The sequence below is a fragment of the Sorex fumeus genome, unplaced genomic scaffold (assembly GCF_029834395.1).
Source record: "Sorex fumeus unplaced genomic scaffold, SorFum_2.1 ptg000265l, whole genome shotgun sequence".
NCBI classification, from domain to species: domain Eukaryota; kingdom Metazoa; phylum Chordata; class Mammalia; order Eulipotyphla; family Soricidae; genus Sorex; species Sorex fumeus.
The window spans coordinates 9533472-9551559 of NW_026606322.1; the positions used below are offsets into that span (position 1 = coordinate 9533472).

The 18088-nt window shown below is 38.8% G+C and overlaps 1 protein-coding gene across 13 annotated transcripts in view; it reads left to right on the forward strand.

Moving 5' to 3' along the window:
• The window catches only part of ZBTB20 (zinc finger and BTB domain containing 20), a 903174-nt gene that overhangs the window by 771475 nt on the left and 113611 nt on the right, over positions 1-18088 (forward strand). For 3 of the 13 annotated variants that reach the window (XM_056109444.1, XM_056109449.1, XM_056109452.1), the window contains exon 1: positions 1967-2393. The exons of 7 other annotated variants lie outside the window; for them this stretch is intronic. The gene's annotated coding sequence lies outside the window, so the exon portion shown is untranslated. Of the gene's footprint in view, positions 1-1966; positions 2394-6962; positions 7075-18088 lie in introns of those variants that run through there. 3 more of the 13 variants (XM_056109448.1, XM_056109450.1, XM_056109453.1) reach the window with 1 other exon arrangement.

Sequence of the window (18088 nt, forward strand, 5' to 3'; positions counted from 1 at the left end):
GCTATGACTTCTCTTGGATCACTTGGTGAGTAGGCGCACAGGTGCCTGACATTTCATTCTGTTTTCTTCTTTCACCCTAAGTAGCAACATCGTTGCTGAAGCATGACTGAGAGATAGTTTGTTTTTTTTTTTTTTAGTTCATATCCACCACAATTCCTGTTTTAGTATGAGAGGCTTAATCTCTCCAGTAACATCTGATGTCTCTGTTCTTTTCATAATCACCTCCTTCCTGCTTAAAAAAAAAATTACCTTCAACTATCTGTTATCAAGAGGAAGATATTTACTGAATATGATCATCTGTGTTATGCCATCAGATTTGTAGACAGATAGTATAGTTTTTCTCTGTTCTTTCGGTAGTTGGTTTCCATCTAAATGTATAGGAAAAGTTGCCTATAGCTAACCGGCCAGGTAGAAAAATCTCATCAGTGATTTGAAAACAGCATTGTAAACTGAAGGTTTGATCTCTTTCACACATAGTGTGCCTGTGTTTTTTAAAATGGGTGGCGGGAGAGACTAGCATCCTTCTGCATGGTGATATATAGTCAACAATATTCACGCAGAGAACTGCAGTCTCTGACCGGGGTCTTTATCAGTCTACTGACTGTCTTCCACTAGGATTAGCACCTTGCTAAGACAGAGCCTCTACATTATTGTATTGTTGTGTTTTTCTCTAAGAATGAGTTAGGACTTAAATCTCTATCCTCAAGATTGAAAAATGGACGAAAAAAAATTCCACTTGTCTCTTTAGACATTTTAAAGAATTGGAGGTTTGTGCATGCACTGTACAGATGGAACGGTCTTGTTATTCTGGAGACAAGGGTGATTTCCATACCTGTTGGGCCAGAATCTTTCGAGAAGGCTGGAGGTTAGCTAGTTTGATGGAAAGAGCACCAGCCTCATGAGCTGGGGGAGTCCTGGGTTCCAGTGTCTACAGGACTATTGTCACTGATTTATTGCTCTGATCTCTGGGCCTCAGTTTCCTCATCAGTGATTTTAGGGGCTTGGAGAGATTGATCTCTTTGGTTTTCCCCAGCTCTGATAATCTCCAGGTCTGCAAATCGCCTTCAGTGTCTGCCATAGTCTGCTTTGCCAGCTCTGTTTGTCACAAAGATTAATCCATTTTAACTGTACCTTGGAGTGCTCCCGGGAGAGGAGGATGGATGGATTGTTTTGCACCTATTATTGCATCAGAACTTTTGCCTTTTTAGACGAGATCGTGCCGTGCCTAAAATCTGTCTGCCTGTCTGCCCACTGACTTTGTCTGCTGATCTCTTGCCACGGTGCAGTGCCTCTTCTTCCAGCATCCATCTCCCTCCAAGATCTAGACTCGGCATCCGACTGTACCTGTCTTGTTCTCTGCAGCATCTGTCTGCTACACTCCGAGACCATCGTTAATAAACTTTCACACATTACACACAGACCCCTAATCTGTTGGCACCTGCACGTACATATCTGCCGTTCCTAAAAACTAGGGGAGAAAAAAATACATTTTTTAAAAAAGACCTCTATCTAGTGCCATTTGTATTTGCACTTTTTTGTTTAGTTGTAAGTTTTAATAGTTCCCCCTTTGAGGATTTGTCAGTACGAGCAGTATTGCTTATCAGAACACACCAACAGTCTTTTTGTAATATTCGCTTTTCCCCTTTGGTTCAGCCGAGCCTGCTGACAGATCATTCAAATTCAATTGTTTTATGTCTAAGCCGAACAGCTAATTAAAGTAGGGATGATTAACCTGACTGGCAGTGTCGCTCTCCCTCTCACTCTCTCTCTCTCCCTCTCCCTTTCTCTCTCCCTCCCTCCTATTCCAATCAGTCTTTTTCTCACACTCACTCTCCTTCCGCGTCTCTCTCTCTCTCCTCTCTCTCTCTCTCTCCTCTCTCTCTCCTCTCTCTCCCCCCCTGCGTCTCTCTCCCTCCCTCCGTTGGTCTCTCTCTCTCTCTCTCTCTCTCTCTCTCTCTCTCTCTCTCTCCCTCTCTCTCTCCCTCTCTCTCTCTCCCTCTCTCTCTGTCTCTTGCTCTACTGTTTTTTTACCCCCCCTCTCTCCTAAACGTGGTCTGCTTGCTGATGGCAGAATGGCACTCGGAGATTTGTGCATTGTGTCTGGTTTCCTACGGGCAGGCTGACCCAGTGCCTCCAGGGACTTATCAATAGACCACTCAGAAGAGACACAGACAGGAGAGAGGAGGAGGGGTGGGGGGAGAGAGAGAGAATCAATATCAAGAATAGAAGGAGCTCCGAAGCCATTTTTTTTTTAAAGAAGTATCGGGACTTGGGAGAGGGTGACAAAGAAGGTTTTTCAAAGAGGCAGTGGAGGAGGTTCTAATAAATTTGGAAGGAAACAGTTCCCTGTCTTGGGAAAAGGAGAACTCCTGACTGATTAGCATTCACACCAGGTATGAGCTGTTCGCTACCCCTTATCACTGTGTCGCAACCGAGATGGAAAAGGCTTTTTTTTTTTTTTAGGAGACTGAGGGAGCATGTATTTCGCGTGTTTGTTGTTGGGGGGCAAAGGGGGTGGCGTGAGAGATCTGTGGGCATTTGTGTATGGGAACAGAGAGAATGGAAGCAGTACAACGGGGGGTGGGAAAGAGTATGGAGTATGTTACTGTCTTCCCTGTCTTTGTGCACCCCTGGGGGGTTACCCAAGTTCATTTCTAGCAGGTGGATTTAGACGGGAGTTACTTAACGCTTGACCGCCAGTTTTGAAAAAAAAAAGAAAAAGAAAAAGAAAAAAAAACCGCTGCTTCCTATGTCTGTTAAGGGGAGCTCCAATCTCTCTCTCTCTCTCCCCCCCTTCTCTTCTTCCTTCTCTCACTCTTTCACTCTTTCTCTTCCTCTCTCTCCCTGCCCCCCCAAATCTATCTTCCCCTCTTCTCTCTCTCTCTCTCTCTCTCTCTCTCTCTCTCTCTCTCTCTCTCTCTCTCTCTCTTCTTTTTTTCCTCTTCTAACCAGACAGCGGGAGGGTTCCTGGCTCCCAGCCAGCCCAAAAGCCTCTAAGTGTTTTGCACTTGTTTCAGGGAGTAGCTGCCCGGGGATTTTTCAGCATTTTCACTAGAGAACAAAGAGTTCTTTACAAAGGGAAGGGGTGGGGGGGGGGGGGGAGTGAGCTTAATGTCTGATATATGTTTTTCTATTTTTATTAGTTTTTCACCTAAAAAGAAAGGGACAGGAACAGAACATTCACTCTATAAAGACACAAAGACATTCAAAAGAAACCCAGTTATCTATTCTCCCCATCACCCCGATATATATATACATAAAAAATTCAAAGGAAAAAGACTAATTAAGTTGGATGTGTTGCTCTTTTCTCCTCTTTTAATCTTTCTAAATCCAACTGCTCTTAGGCTCACTCTGCTATTTTTTCATACTCACAACAAAAGTTGTGCAGGATGCATCTTCTCTCCACAGCTCTTTGCCCTTCCTGGGGCCCCAAAAACCTGTGGAGGAGAGAGCAGAAGTCCAGCAAAGAATCAATTTAAGATAGGAACATCTCCTTTTGCCACTTGGGTAAAAAGTTAATTATGGAATTGGGTTCCCAAAATACCAAAGGGGTACATTAGTTCATCCGGTCTCGCAAGTTTTTGCCTCCGTCTGTTTAAAAAGGTACCACATGTGTCACTTGTCAGCTATTAAGAAAAGGTACTAAGGGACCTGGTATTTGTATCTTTATTTTTGTTTCTATCTAATTACGTAAATGACAAAACCCCCAGAGAGATCACTTGCCCCGTTAGTGATACTCTAGTTCAAGCGAAATATTGGCGAGACAGATTTTTCAACGTTTCTGATTGCCTTGGAGCTTTGTGTTCTCGATGCTTGTATATATTCCCCATGAATTTGTGCTTGGAGCAGACAGTCCAGAATGTTTATTATTTTCAAATTAACGCTCCAACAAAAGAAAAGAGAAATCAGCATGTCATCTGTATGTGCAAAATGTGGTAAACATTTCATCTTTTATCTGTGCTGTACATTTTTATCTTTGCATTAATATTCTTGGATTGTGAACTCCAGAAAATGTTTTCTTTCTCAAAGTTCTCCTCTGAACGTGTTTATATTGCAGTTATATCACCTGGCAACCTTGTAAAGGTACATAATAGAGGCAAAACTAAGCAAGGGGGAAATTTACAAGCACTCCCAATCCTAAAATATAGATTCTGCATAGGACCTAACTACAGATAATTGTTTGACTAAGTGGAAAACAGCTACAACAGTTGTATCAGCTTCATAAACTCTTTTCTTTTCTCTTTTACCAGTCACTGAAAGTATAATCTCTTCCTGTCCCTGGGGAGGGAAGCTATTGGGAAAATATAGATAGAGATACATTTTTCCATATTTTAGCCTGCATTTATATAACTGCTTCTTAAGGATGTAATACATACCAGGGCAGAGAGTGTGCTGTCTAGTCAGTAAACCCTTCTGACTGGGAGGTGTGAGCGCCTTATGTTTGAAGTAACTTGATAACAAGGAGTCTTTTCGGGAATCCTTACTGTGTATGTGTTGCTTCAGTAATGACCCTCAGAGTAAAAACAAGAGCTAGGTGGCCAGTGTCTCCACTTAAACTGAATGAAAAGCAGGAGATCAGGGGAACTTCTGGCAAATCCAAAATTTCCTAGGGTGGCTGACTTCCTGCAGTTACATGATTTCTTCAGGAAAAAAAAAATAATCTTATATTGCCTTCAGACTTTTCTGTATTATAAAATTGCTAATCCTCTCGTGAGTGTTTAATCAGAAGGAATCTTTCCCCCAAAAGTCATCCCAATAAGAGAAAAGAAACTTGCTCTTTAAAAAAGTTTTAAATTGAAGGCAAGAGCGTTGTTTTTTTTTTCTTTTTGTTTTGTTTTGTTTTTCCTCCTCTTTAGGATTTGTTTCTAATTTTTCTCCCTGAACTCTTTCGTTGCTATGTTGCTCTTGGATTTTAGGTTTTTGTTTGGTTTCTTGCATTTGCTTTTTTTTGTTGAAGGGGAGGAATTGAATGGGGGGGGGGGGTCCATTTCTGATGCGACAGAGGGAGTATGAGAAAGGGGGAGAGGGAGCTCTGATAAGAGACTGTTAGTGAATGTTCTAGTCGCCCCTCTTGATCCTAGCTCAGGCAGCAACTATCAGCAAGCTGTGCGGCTGAGCACAGTGAAAGGTGATAGCTGTCATTCTGGGATTCTTCGTAGATCTGACCTGAGAGTAACACATTCACAGTAGAGGAGAAAAGGAAAAAAAAAAATAGAGGAGGAGGAAAGAAAAGCTCTTTGAGCTGGAATACACTAGCCCTTTCTTCCTGTATGCAATCCGCTCCAGTTCTTGGCGACGTGTCCTGCACTATCAGATATCATATGACTTTTTATTTAGATTCCTTTTCGGAGAATGGCCTGTTAGGACTCTGTTTGTTTTCTTTTATTTAATTTCCTTCTCCCCTCACCCGCTAGTTTTGTGTATCTGTGCGTGTGTGTGAGAAAGTGTGTGTGTGCACACATGCATTTGTGTGTGCAATTTTTATCTTTGTTTTTGTTCTATTCACTTGATGCTTTATTTCAGGACAAAGCTTTAATTATTTCAGCATACTGGTTTAATCATTTGCCAAGAAGAAACCTCATTGTAGGCTTTTTGGGGGGTCTATTTTTAAGCGCATCCATTAACACTGAAGGCTGGAGCCCCTAGATTTTTCCTGGGCTGCTCCTGGACCACTCCCAAACCTTCACCTAACCCTCCCCCTCAGCCTGACACACAGTAGTACAAGTTAGGAAACACCTGTCCTGAGCTGCAAGTGAAATTAAAGAACCAACTTTTTAAATCTGCTGTCCTTAGAGAACCAACATCTTAAATCTGCACTCCTTGTTTCACTTTAATAAACTTTCTGCAATCATTGGGTTTTTTTCTTTTTTTTCTTTTTTTTTTTTTTTGGCACTCTCTGCTGGTTTTGAAATCATCAGAGATAGTGAATAATGTGTCTGTGGAGCTTTTGTAAGGCCAGCTGAGCACCCCAGGAAAGTAGAACAGGGCTGAAAGTTATTCAGAGTCTTAAGAATCGAGTAGGAGAGATTAAAATCAGATCTGGGAGTTCTGTGGTCTGTGCAGGGGACGGTGAGAGATGGTGAAATGGACTGCTTAGGGATATTGAAAGAGAAGAAGCAGACAGACAGAAACTGCCAGGGATAGGCCTGCTGCAGTTAGTCATGGGAGCCTGCTATTAAATCAGAATTTTGCTCAGCAAAAGTTGAAATGTAACCAATTGATAGGTGATTTCCTTCTCTTCATGTCTGCTATGTGAAAAGGAACTGCCCTGACGTTCTCGCTGGATTGCTCCTAAATTTTTCCTGCATTTCTTTCTCAGTTTCTAGGAGTTCAGGTTTTAGTTAGCAAAAGGGAAATGTAACTTCTTTAGATATGCCAATGATTTGTCACACACTAATTGCATCAGCCTATCTCGTCTGCACATAATATCGCTATATCCTGTTTATATCAGAAAAATTTTTGTATGATAGCAAGCAACGTGGTCTTGAAGGTTCTGATACCCCTTCAGTCGCATAGTTTTTGGTTCCTTATTACCTTCCCTAAAAATATTTTTTACAGATTGTCTACTGCTAATGCCTTATCTTAGCCAGAGCTGAATTTTGTTGAAACTTAGATGGAAATTTATTCCACCCCTTTAAGAGTACCCAAAAGGGAAGGGAGAACTATTTTTCGTTCAACAAAAATTTTAGAAGCCTTTTTTTCCCCCAGCGGAAAACTCCAAAACAGCTTTGTTTCAGAACATTAATTTGGCATGGATAAGAAATGTGAGTTTTGCTTTGTTTAAGGAAATTTGTTTTTGAAACAACAATCTTATAAATATTTTTAAATTGCCTGCTGAGCATGCGCTGTATCTGACTTTATTCATAGTTTTAAACACACACCAAAGTGCAGTCTTCTGAATGGCCACAGGTAAGGCTGTTGATTTGTACGATCTTTCTCAGAGCCACCTTCAGGGAGTCTACTCAGTTTTCCAGAAGGGAAAAGGGTGAGAGCTGAGTTAAAACCTGGACTCCCTTCTAAAAACCATAGAGCAAAAGTAGATTCCCCCGTTAAGGCTTGCACGTTGTACTTAGGGTAAGTACTATTCAACTTTCCTTTCTTACAGGATTCTCCTGCCTTAACTTTGTTGGCTTAATATTAGCAGAGTAAATGAAGGGGAAAAATTAACTCAATGAGATATTTGATTGAAATAGAAAATGTACAGATGTTTAAGGGCATCTATTGTGCATAAATTTGGAGATACGAGAATTTGCCAGTAAAATGATAGCAAGCAGCTCTCTGCTTACAGAGGAAAGATGTGCTAGTCTGAACATGCCTGGTCTCATTTGTAATCGAAAGCTAAATCTTGGTGGGCCTGTAATAAGACCAGAAAAGGAACACATGTATCTTTTATGCAGTCTTTTATTATTTTTTTAAAGCCAGGCTTCCAAAAGAAATGACAAAGAAGTAGGTTTTCCTTTTGCTTGCTAAGTATGTGTGATACTTTGCTTCTGAAGATGTGTATTTCCAGTTGTTCAAGGTTGTTTTGTTTGGTTGGTTGTTGTACTCCCTGTTGAAGTGTAGTCTTTACTGTCAGTGATTGTTAACTCTTCCTCTTATCCAGAATGCTTTCTATCCTTTCTCTTCATCTGATGTTTCTTCATTTGGTTACCTTTCTCAAGTCTGCGCTGACCCTCGAAGGCTTTACAATTCTTATTGATTCTTGCCAGAATATATTTATTCATTAGCTGTTTGTTAACAGTTTTGGGTGGAGAAAATCTTTTTCTCGGGCATTTATAACTACCCAAATAAATTTTATTTTGAGGTGAAATTTCTCCTAGCTGTTCTTGAATCACAATTGCACTTGTTTTGAAAAGGCTTAAAATCTAGTTAGCCATTTTAGATAACTAGATATTCTAATAAATGTAAATAAATTTTGAAAATATATATTAATATGCAATGTTTTTCTCGTTTGTTTTCTTTTCATGCTATAAAACAGAACCTGACACTTAAACCGATTTTCAAAAATTGCCACGCTAATGCTGATATTTTAGATGCGCACCTTAAAATAATTCAAAGTTTTTATTTCTATGCTGGATATCACCTCTTGGTGTCAATAATACTTTGTTCAAATATACATATATACACATAGGTACACAGACACAACTGTACTTATTTTAGCATAAAGGAGAATAAGAGTTAATGCAGACTTTTCTTTATATTTTATTGTTTTCTCTAATTTTAATCTAATTAAATGATGCCATCATCTGATTATTTACATGTAAATGATTGATTTGTCTTATTATATATACACATATTACTACAATTATTATTTTAGCCTAATAGTTTATCTTAATTTAGAAAGTATTTGTAAAATCATACATACCCTTAATTTTATGCTCAAGTGTATTCAGATACTATTTGTATTGTTCCATTACAAGTTTTATACTTTCCTCATAAAAGCTTTAGCTATTTTTCCTATATATTTTTCTGTATTTCCAATATATCACTTCTATATGTCTTCACTGTTCTAAAAGAAACTTTTTAACCTTGTGAATGTCTAGAAAGCTTTCAAACAAGTAGAAGTAATCTCTGCGTTACTACAGCCAGCCTATGTATTCACCCTCCCTGTACCACCCTTTTTACCACTAGCAACCCTGAAAAAATAACAGTGATGAACATGATATCATGATTTTTATGATCAGAGAACCTAGAGGGCCCACAGAAAATTGTGGCATCTGTAGGAAAATGCAAAGAGCTTCTCTAGTAAGATCAGCTGTTTTTGTACTTTATTCTCTCCTGAATTTTGTTTGTAACTCTTTTGGCTGAAGCATATTCTCATAATCTCATGAAGTCACAGCAAATTCCCAATGCCACAGCACTGAGCAGCTGGGGAGAGCCCAGAACAAAACTGATCCTGGGTGAATGCAGACTTCCCAGCTCTGGTGCAAGGGAGAAGGAAGTAGGCTGCCTCTCTGCTTTGCACTTCTTACCTGTGAGTCGTACCTGCCCGCTCAAGGGATCTTTCTGTCGCTTTCTTTCCCTTCAACTTTCTGGGGGTTTTCCTCCAGTAACTAACGGCGTTCTATGTCTTTCCAGGAATGCTTCAGAGAGTAAAGAATTCCTCTTTTCTTTTATAGTGAAACACCAAACATTTAGGGGGTTAAGAAGGGCAGAGGAAGGGGCTCTGGGTATGTGGGAGGTATTCAAAATGGCATCAGACTCCAAACTGTTTTTCTGCCTGTAACTTTTCTGTTCTCTCCAGTACCTCTATGAGGTTGAGAGTAATGAATGGGATGACTATAGGGTGCAAATTGTGATCTAGCTGATTCAGTAGATGGAGCTCTTCCCCCTAAGTCTGTATTTAACATCCCACTCTGGTTAGTGGGCCTCTCCGTTTCAAGGTGTGTCATACTACACATGTAAATCAAAGATGCAGAGAGCTGGAGAAGAAATGTCTGGGTACTTTTCAAAAAGCGATGAAGCATTTGGTTTAAAACAAGAAAAGTATAGTACGGACGAGAAGTGAAAATGGAGTGGGAAGGGAAGTTTGCATCTCTAATTGTCGCCTATGCTTACTGATGTTCTTGCATGTGAAGTTAACTTTTCAGTAGTTACTATGCCAGTGGCTATGACTGTAAATGCAGAAAAAAATGTATAGAAGATAGGGAGTTTGGGTTCTATTTGCTGCAAACCTTTCAGGCTCTCAGAACTGTGCAGATCTCCTCTCATTTGATTCTGCAAAGGAATCTTAATACTGCGGTGTAATTGTTTCATCCAATTAGTCTTGAGAACCTGGCTGAAATGTTACAAATTCTCAATTGTGACAGTGCAGAGGAGGGCAGAGCAGATGTGTTAGGAAGGTGCCTTTATGGAAGCCAAAATATTTTCAGCGATAACTGAAAATATATCTCCGATATCTCTTTTACTATGGAGAGAACTACTTGTTTGTGTCTTTTTTAAAAGAATTTAAATGAATAATTGCCACAAATTTTACGTTATAGTGTGTTATTTTCAGGACTCCTCGGATAAGTTTGATAATGTCCCTTCCCATTTCCAGGAGGAAAAAAAATTATATATGTGTGGGTGTGCATATATATATATATATATATATATAGTATATAATAAATTCTTTAATGAAAAGTCTTCTTACAGATATTACTTAAATGCCTCTTGTTAAATCTTGATAAGATCATCTAGCCAAACTAGCACTGGGCTTGGCTTTAGCACTAAAAGAAATTAAGGGACTTGGATTTCCTTCCCGTACCACGTGTCTGAGTCCGATACAGTCCAGGAAAATAGAGAGGATGAGACAAAATTATTCCTAAGCAGCCGCCGTAGGCCAAACACTGAAACGGTGCCAACCTGGACCAATCAGGCGGGCTGCTCAGAAGATACTTGCCTTTGTTGAACACATACATGAAGAGAAAGCAGGTTGAGGCCCTTCAAGTCACAATCATAGGACTGATTCGTCGCAAATTTTCACAAAGTTCATGGTAATGAGTTCAATGATTTTTATTCTTTGCTAAAGCAGAAAATGTGAGTTTTCTTGTCCAGCTAAGAATCGCTGAATGTTAGACTTCGACATCTTTCGAGCAAAACTATCCTTTTGAATTTAAGCAAGTGAAAAACTTCTCACAGAGAGCAAAGAGTAAAATTGATGGAAACTCAAAATCAATTCCAAACCCATTTCTGGCATGATGAGAATAACATTTGTGCTGTGTTTAAAGCAATTTAAAGCAAGAAAATGATAAAATAATCAATATACTTAAAGCCAAAAATAACCAGGAGAGAACGATCTGTGATCCCTTCCCAGACCTGAAATCCTACACTTTTGATTGAACATTAAAATAAACGAATATTTTATAAAGTGACATTGTGAGCCTTATAATATAAATCAATGAAGAGATGTCAAATTCTTAGTCCTATATGTTATTTTCAGAGTTCAAGGAAAAACTCTACATTTAAGCTATTGTGGGTTTATTTGTATGTATTCTGACCATAGGAAGAGCAAACGTTAAGAAATATTTAGAATAACCCAGTGAATTGAATTGTCACTTTATAGCTTATGTATTCTTTATTTTTTAAGGTTTAGATTTTATTGAAGGCACTATAAGTCATTAACCAGTCCATGTGTAATAGGCTGAACATTTCTTCCAGGATATCTTGATTTTTGATTAATTAATTTTAACATATATAAAATATAAATCCTATATTTTATGTACTTATCGCCCTAACAGTTTGAATGACTAAGCTGACAAGAGTAAATTTTGAACCTGTGCATTCAAGGTCAGTGAAATGCTGCATCCCACTTTGCAAAAACCTCTATAGACTTAATATGTTGCCCCAGTCATTGAGTTTTTACTATTTCTTTTTCAAAGTCCTTTTGACTAGCTGTTTACTTCCCGATCATGTAAAATAAACTGTCCTTCTGGATGAAGAAATCCTAGCTGGAAAAAAAATGACAACAAATTGCATAAGCACATTTAATTTCCTTGACCTAAGGTGCAGTAGGAATGATGATAATTCTAATGAGCACTGTGACGAATGTAACTACAAAGAAGCATGTGTGATTACATCAGTAAGAGTGAACTCTATGGACAAGGTCAGAGGGGTGAGACACAGGAGCCATGACAGAGTGGGAGCTAATGATCAGTTATTGGAGGGTGAGTGCAAAATTAACAGATAGCCAAAAGAAGAGAAAAGCTGATCAGCCTTGAAGGAAGATAGAAAGGCAAAATTTCCCATAGAATATAATCAACTATGAAGTTCACTGTTGTAGAGAATTTTTAACAACCTTTTCTAAGCTTTGGCTGTCCAGTGTGATAATAGTTTTAAAGAGCTGTTACACACATCTGCTTTAAGATTTATGTAAGTGTAATTGTTATAGCAACTTGTTATGCTATTATTTGAGGTTGTAAAGCTCTGCTTTAAGTGTCGACAAAGCAAATGTCAGCATCAGAATCATAATCATTGCATCTCAGAGCTTGAAGGAGGCTTAGACATCTCAATGTGGATGAATGGGTTACCAGACTCTCCAGAAAGAATATTAGAATCTCTGGAACTGAAGCATGTCCAATTTTAAAATACAAAGTATGTATTTTACATTTTACTATGACTTACACTGATAAACACAATTTAAAAGAAAAGCTTTAAAAATCAAGAGACTAAATCTCCCCCACATTCATCTTGACATGATGCTATATATTCTGAATTCTGTGAGCCAGGTGTTTGTTTGTTTGTTTTGTTTTGTTTTGTTTTGTTTTTGGAAGGGGGTCACACCCAGCAGTGCTCAGGACCTTCACCTGGCTCTGCACTCAGCTATCACTCCGAGTGGGCTTGGAAGACCATAGGGGGTGCTGGGGATTGAAAACTGGGTCAGTCGTTTGTGTAAGGCAAATGCCTTACCTGCTGTACTGTCACTCCGGCCCCCAGCCAGGTGTTCTAAATGGAAGAGAATGGCAGAATTTACAGAGAATTTGGAGATTTTATTTTCACTAAAAGGGGGAGAGAAATTAACGATCAGAAATTCTGTTTGGGACCAGAAATGTGTCTCAAGTGGTGGTGTTTCTTTGGTTCAGTGGCTGCATCCTGTGTCCCCACCCTGCACCACCCAATGTGATCCTTGTGGCTCAGAGCCCCACAGGGAGAGACCCCCCCCCCCCCCACAAAATTCACTTTTTATCAAAAGCGAAAAAGAAATGCCATTCTGTCGTTAGCCATTCACTTTAACAATAGGAAATTTTGTTTTGTTTTGCTTGCTTTTTAAAATTTTATTTATTTACTTATTTATATTTTGGTTTGAGGCCCCATCCAGTAATCTCGGGGCTTACTCATGGCTCTGTGCTCAAGGATCTTCTGTTAGTGCTCAGGAGACTGTTTTTGATGCCAGAGATCAAAACAGAATCAGTCACATGCAAGTGTCTTGACCGCTCTCCTGTATTTCCAGCCCAGTATATTTTAAGCAGAAAAATGACAAAACTTTCTCAAAAAGAGAAAGGCAAATCATATTAGAAATCAAGTTTTTCAGCCCCCACCTCATAGGCCTGACCCCTGAAACAGACTTATAATACTTCAGAAATCATTGAAAAAATAGAGCCAAGGAACCAAGCTTTCCAAGTTCCTATTCCTGTGTTAATAACCCCACCTTAGATGTAGCTGAGGCATATATGTGCACGGATAAAAGGCTTTCTAGGGAATGAAAGAAAATTCACAAAGATCTTATGTCTTCTAGACTCTGTCTTATGTAAACATTGTTCCCCTAACCCTACATCCCCTATAAGATACACTTATATCTCATTTCTTATCCTAACTCTATCTCTAACAAATAAAAGAAAGGCAGCCTAAATTATAATAAAAAATCTTTTGCAAACAAATCCTTTCCAGAAATTTTCCTGCGTAAATCATTTATCTTACTTTTTTGGTACAAAACTATGTGAGTTCTAATCAGAGGGAGCCGACTCAACAAGTTTAAGCACAATATAACCTAGAGAACGTCTCTTTCACCTAAACATGCACCTCGTTTTTGCAGACCTGTTCTCTGGTGTTTTAAAATAGAAGCAGATCCTGTCTCCTTTATTTCTACAATACTCTTTAATGCCTATTGTGATAGTCTATGTGTAGATGAGCTATTGGCATATTGCCTAATTTGTGGGGAACAGGGCTGCATAATTTGACATTGCACTTAATTTCACTGGACTTTACTTTCCAGGTATGTAAATTAGAAAATTATCCCTACATTGAAAAGATGAGTTAAGAATTCCAGAACCCAGAATGAGTTAAGAATTCCAGAGAATGTACTTAGTGCAATGACTAGCACATAGGCATCACTCAGTATCATTGTTGTTGTTACTCCTACTCCTATTATTATTCATCTTCTCTTGCCTCTAGTGCTTTCCCCAAAATATTCTTCCTGAAAATACAGGTTGATCTAACTGCATTTAATATCTCCTCAAGCAACAAACACAACGTCTTTTACATAATAGGAACTGAATAAAAATACAGTGTTTTTATGCAAGTCAACAGGGCTTATTACTTCCTTATAAAAATCCTTCGTTCTTCCCTAGAAGTTTCAAATACGGCATGTTCATGGTCATTATCAACCCATGTGAAGCCTAGAACAGTGTCACTCATTGTTGACTGCCAGTGTCACAATCCCTCCAAGGTTCCCTTAAGACCCGCCAACCACTTAGGGTTGCTCCTTACAGCATCCCCAGAAGCGGTGTTTTGTAGTTCTGGTTCTTCTGACTGAGCTTGTGACAACACCATCTGATGCCCGAACTAAAAGCTTTCACTTTGGAGAGCAGGTCAAGATATCAAATTCATTTTCAGTTGCATCTGTTATAAGCCAGTTGTGTATTCATTACATTTGTAGATTCCCTCTCCAGCTGTATATTTTCATGGCTCTTGATAGCACCTGACTATGTGTTGAATGTCTTTAGATTTTACTTTGGAGACCTGAAAATTGGGCCATGGAGACATTTTTGATAGCTAGTCGTCATCTTTGACATTTTCTGTCCCTTTTGTGTCTAAGGTCTGTTTCAAGAAGGGAGCAAGTATAGACTTTTTGTCTTACTCTAGCGATAGCACAGCGGGTAGGGCGTTCGCCTTACACGCGGCCAACCCGAGTTCGATTCCTCCGCCCCTCTCGAAGAGCCTGGCAAGCTACTGAGAGTATTCGATATGCCAGACACAGTAACAACAAAGTCTCCAATGGAGACGTTACTGGGCCCGCTCGAGCAAATCGACGATCAACGGGAGGGCCTTTACCTTACCTTACCTTACCTAATCTGACTTGGTAATACCATACTAATCAGAACTATGGTCAGTACAGTTTATCTACACATTTCTGGGTTTTTTTCTGATATGCAACTATATTATATGGAAATGGGCAACTTCTAAGTGATAAAATGGAGCTGAACATGAAAAATCACAGGTTCAAGTGTAGGTTGAACAGCATAAAAGATGGAATTGAGATGTGTAGGGATCTTGCTGGTCTTTCAAACGAGAGTGAATAGTGAGAAGAGTTTTAAAGGGCAGCTCACATGGCCATGGCCCAGGAGAAGCTGACAGCAGGATGTGCTCAAGTTAGGAAGAATGTTGCGTTTTAATCAGCCAGAAGTTCCATGTATTTGGAATGGAGCTGGTATTTGTGAAGGGAACAAGGTCACATTTAGTAGAACTGGTAATTCAATAAAGGGTTTTGATTTTGCCAGAGTAATGGTGTTGGCATCAAGAGAAGAAAGTTTTGCAGATTTCTATGTGTGCACTTGCTGTTACTGGTGTTCCTGGTGGGTGGCTGAATCATCCTGATGGCATTCAACAGGAACCAGCTGCTGAGAATATTAAAATGCAAGCATTTATTCCTCTAGAGAGACGTAGCATCTGCAAAGTTTTCCTATCTTGATAGTACAGATAATCCCAGGGAGCTTTCTTTCATAGTTTTAACTCTCTATTCATTTATACATTTTCTTTTTTTGTCATTATCGTCTCATCTCAAGTTCTGAATTAAGAGGAGAATGCCTAAGTCCACTTTAGGTAACAGAGACAGATACTAAGTATTTGGCTAAGGACAGGGCCTTATCTCTTAGATTTTGCCTTAAATTATGATTCTCAAGAGATGAAATTGGCATTTCCCTTTTTTGGCCCGTCTTCACAGTAAAGAGCAGCTCTTGGTCTTCAGTAAGCTTCACCAGTGGGACGGGAAGGCCTGGACTTACTCTCCCCCAATAACCTGGCTTCAGAGCTTTCCTTTTCACTTGTAAAGCTTGTGAATTTGTTGCTCTTCTGGTGTGATTTCTATTGTTTTTGTATTTTGAGTGCACATCAACAGTTGGGGGATAGGAAAGTACAAAGAGTTTTGGACTCAGTAATCTACCAGGTCTTTCCCATCTCTAATATTTATGAATAATGTATTGAACTGATGGAAAAAATGTTGAATATGTTCATTATGAATTATATTCACCGGTGTGTTGCCTAGAATATAAAAGAGCAAAGCAGTTGCAGCATAACTAGTTCCTTACAATAACAATGTCCTGGTATGACAGAGCTCTGTATTCTTTCCTATCCCACTGTATGTCATCCCCAAACACCAGGTCCATGTCTGAGGAGCATCTGAGACTGGGGTTCTGATGGGAGTCCAGTATCCCAGGTTCTGGTGGGAGCTGGAGCATTCTTAGTCAAATTAGGGTCCTAAACAGGAACTGCTTTCTTGAAGTGGTTTTGAGAGTGAAATCTCTATTTTTTTTTTTGAGAAATCACTGAAACCACCAACACACACACACACACATACACACACACACACACACACAACACACACACGAGACATTGCTCAGATACTGTTCTGCTGTTGAGGTTGTACTTCTTTTTCTCAAAAAAAGGGAATTTATAATTTTGTTCCTTCATAAAAAAAAAAAATCAGTACGGCTAACTAATTTGCTGGCAATGTTATATTCTGATAGAAATGAGTAAACTGGCAGATGTTTCAGAATTAAGTAACTATTGTGTTTAGCTTCAAAATTCATTGTTTTTTTTCCCTCCATTGGTTTTCTTTCACAATTATGTTTGGTTTAGGATTTATTAAAATAAAATTATATTTCCAAAGCATTTGCCAGGTGACATTGGGAAATACTAACCAGAAGCATGACAAGAGGCAAGAAATCTAGAATTCTTTTATTCACAAAAATAAGCAAGGAAATAGATAGTAAGTCACGAAATTAATATCAAAATAATAGGCTCATTTTTAAAAATCAAATGCATCACTATAAACGACATGAAATTTACACTAAAATGGAGAAAGTCTAATATCATGAACTTAGATATGATTCAGCTTTAATACATAGCAGAGAATTCCAAGTTGAAGCAGTTCACAGAAAGTTAGAGTTGAAAGCCCCAGCCCTAGTCTGAGATCTCTGGGGAAAGGGCACAATATTGAAGTGTAGGTGCTACCTCAAAAAAAGCCTTTGCTTCCTGTTATATAGCTTCTAGTCAGTGAACTAGCTCTTATAAAAGGGGGATTCCAAGACTTCATTTTTACCAGTATCTCATGTAACAAATGAACTGTTTTGGAGTTATCGGTCATTATTACATTCTAGGGTGTTTTCTTTCCTTTTTTTTTTATGCACTCTTAGGAGCTAAACCCATCAGAGCCCCTGAAGAGCCAGGATAAACTTGGAGCCAACACATATTTGAATAGTTTATAATAATCTCAGAGGGGAGGACGCATAAAGAAGAAAGTAAAAGGGAAAGGGGGGGAGTAAAAAAAATTTTTTTTCAGGAAAATTGCCTTGCAATTTAGATCAGGTAACTCAAAAACAATAACAGCCACCCAATTCCAAAGTAGTATAATGTAAAAACAGATGTGGCAGGTTTCTTTTTCCCCAACTCCACCCTTCCTTCAGGACAAATCACTTAACCTGTCTATGTAATAGTGTATTTGTCAAATGAATAGAAAACCATCTATCCTCATCTACTTCACAGCAGTATTGCTAAGGCTGATTGTGCACACGTATATAAATGTATATATTATAGCTAGCGATTTACAGCAGGGGAGAATGATTTGAAAATAAATGTATCAGAACTGTATGTACATCTGTTGTGAAGGTCAATCACTTTTTTATTATTAAGATGACCTATACTAATTACCAATTATTAAAGCACTTGGAAATGATGACTGTGCCTATATCACCTCTGTAAAATAGAATAGTCTTTAAAATCTAAGGAGAATTGTCTACATCCAAACACATTTCCATCCATTTTGGACCCTTGTGCCTTTCTCAAAACATTACATGCCTATTAAGTAAAATGAAAGATCAGTTTTTCCAGTACTTAGCTTTTGAAAATCTAAATAAAGCCTTCAATGATTGGTCTGGTATCAAATTATAATTTTGATTGGAGGAGGTAAGGGGGAGTAGTAAGAAAAATGTAACCAAAATGCAAAATAAGTGTCAGATAAACTTCAGCTTATACATTCTAGGCTTCTTCCCAGGCCACTAGTCTGCCCCAACAAAAATCAGGCTCAGTATATCTAAAGTTCCTAAAATATTTTTTAAGTCACATTCATCTATCTTATACTGCTTTTATCCTTTTTTTTTCCTTTTGGGTCACACCT